Genomic DNA, 2,380 nt, shown 5'->3' with positions numbered 1-2,380 from the left:
GGTTAGGGTTAGGGTTAGGGTTAGGGTTAGGGTTAGGGTTAGGGTTAGGGTTAGGGTTAGGGTTAGGGTTAGGGTTAGGGTTAGGGTTAGGGTTAGGGTTAGGGTTAGGGTTAGGGTTAGGGTTAGGGTTAGGGTTAGGGTTAGGGTTAGGGTTAGGGTTAGGGTTAGGGTTAGGGTTAGGGTTAGGGTTAGGGTTAGGGTTAGGGTTAGGGTTAGGGTTAGGGTTAGGGTTAGGGTTAGGGTTAGGGTTAGGGTTAGGGTTAGGGTTAGGGTTAGGGTTAGGGTTAGGGTTAGGGTTAGGGTTAGGGTTAGGGTTAGGGTTAGGGTTAGGGTTAGGGTTAGGGTTAGGGTTAGGGTTAGGGTTAGGGTTAGGGTTAGGGTTAGGGTTAGGGTTAGGGTTAGGGTTAGGGTTAGGGTTAGGGTTAGGGTTAGGGTTAGGGTTAGGGTTAGGGTTAGGGTTAGGGTTAGGGTTAGGGTTAGGGTTAGGGTTAGGGTTAGGGTTAGGGTTAGGGTTAGGGTTAGGGTTAGGGTTAGGGTTAGGGTTAGGGTTAGGGTTAGGGTTAGGGTTAGGGTTAGGGTTAGGGTTAGGGTTAGGGTTAGGGTTAGGGTTAGGGTTAGGGTTAGGGTTAGGGTTAGGGTTAGGGTTAGGGTTAGGGTTAGGGTTAGGGTTAGGGTTAGGGTTAGGGTTAGGGTTAGGGTTAGGGTTAGGGTTAGGGTTAGGGTTAGGGTTAGGGTTAGGGTTAGGGTTAGGGTTAGGGTTAGGGTTAGGGTTAGGGTTAGGGTTAGGGTTAGGGTTAGGGTTAGGGTTAGGGTTAGGGTTAGGGTTAGGGTTAGGGTTAGGGTTAGGGTTAGGGTTAGGGTTAGGGTTAGGGTTAGGGTTAGGGTTAGGGTTAGGGTTAGGGTTAGGGTTAGGGTTAGGGTTAGGGTTAGGGTTAGGGTTAGGGTTAGGGTTAGGGTTAGGGTTAGGGTTAGGGTTAGGGTTAGGGTTAGGGTTAGGGTTAGGGTTAGGGTTAGGGTTAGGGTTAGGGTTAGGGTTAGGGTTAGGGTTAGGGTTAGGGTTAGGGTTAGGGTTAGGGTTAGGGTTAGGGTTAGGGTTAGGGTTAGGGTTAGGGTTAGGGTTAGGGTTAGGGTTAGGGTTAGGGTTAGGGTTAGGGTTAGGGTTAGGGTTAGGGTTAGGGTTAGGGTTAGGGTTAGGGTTAGGGTTAGGGTTAGGGTTAGGGTTAGGGTTAGGGTTAGGGTTAGGGTTAGGGTTAGGGTTAGGGTTAGGGTTAGGGTTAGGGTTAGGGTTAGGGTTAGGGTTAGGGTTAGGGTTAGGGTTAGGGTTAGGGTTAGGGTTAGGGTTAGGGTTAGGGTTAGGGTTAGGGTTAGGGTTAGGGTTAGGGTTAGGGTTAGGGTTAGGGTTAGGGTTAGGGTTAGGGTTAGGGTTAGGGTTAGGGTTAGGGTTAGGGTTAGGGTTAGGGTTAGGGTTAGGGTTAGGGTTAGGGTTAGGGTTAGGGTTAGGGTTAGGGTTAGGGTTAGGGTTAGGGTTAGGGTTAGGGTTAGGGTTAGGGTTAGGGTTAGGGTTAGGGTTAGGGTTAGGGTTAGGGTTAGGGTTAGGGTTAGGGTTAGGGTTAGGGTTAGGGTTAGGGTTAGGGTTAGGGTTAGGGTTAGGGTTAGGGTTAGGGTTAGGGTTAGGGTTAGGGTTAGGGTTAGGGTTAGGGTTAGGGTTAGGGTTAGGGTTAGGGTTAGGGTTAGGGTTAGGGTTAGGGTTAGGGTTAGGGTTAGGGTTAGGGTTAGGGTTAGGGTTAGGGTTAGGGTTAGGGTTAGGGTTAGGGTTAGGGTTAGGGTTAGGGTTAGGGTTAGGGTTAGGGTTAGGGTTAGGGTTAGGGTTAGGGTTAGGGTTAGGGTTAGGGTTAGGGTTAGGGTTAGGGTTAGGGTTAGGGTTAGGGTTAGGGTTAGGGTTAGGGTTAGGGTTAGGGTTAGGGTTAGGGTTAGGGTTAGGGTTAGGGTTAGGGTTAGGGTTAGGGTTAGGGTTAGGGTTAGGGTTAGGGTTAGGGTTAGGGTTAGGGTTAGGGTTAGGGTTAGGGTTAGGGTTAGGGTTAGGGTTAGGGTTAGGGTTAGGGTTAGGGTTAGGGTTAGGGTTAGGGTTAGGGTTAGGGTTAGGGTTAGGGTTAGGGTTAGGGTTAGGGTTAGGGTTAGGGTTAGGGTTAGGGTTAGGGTTAGGGTTAGGGTTAGGGTTAGGGTTAGGGTTAGGGTTAGGGTTAGGGTTAGGGTTAGGGTTAGGGTTAGGGTTAGGGTTAGGGTTAGGGTTAGGGTTAGGGTTAGGGTTAGGGTTAGGGTTAGGGTTAGGGTTAGGGTTAGGGTTAGGGTTAGGGTTAGGGTTAGGGTTAGGGTTAGGGTT

The sequence above is a fragment of the Phasianus colchicus genome, chromosome 26, assembly GCF_987193195.1.
Source record: "Phasianus colchicus chromosome 26, bPhaCol1.hap1.1, whole genome shotgun sequence".
NCBI classification, from domain to species: Eukaryota; Metazoa; Chordata; class Aves; order Galliformes; family Phasianidae; genus Phasianus; species Phasianus colchicus.
Note: the sequence above shows the minus strand (reverse complement) of the source record.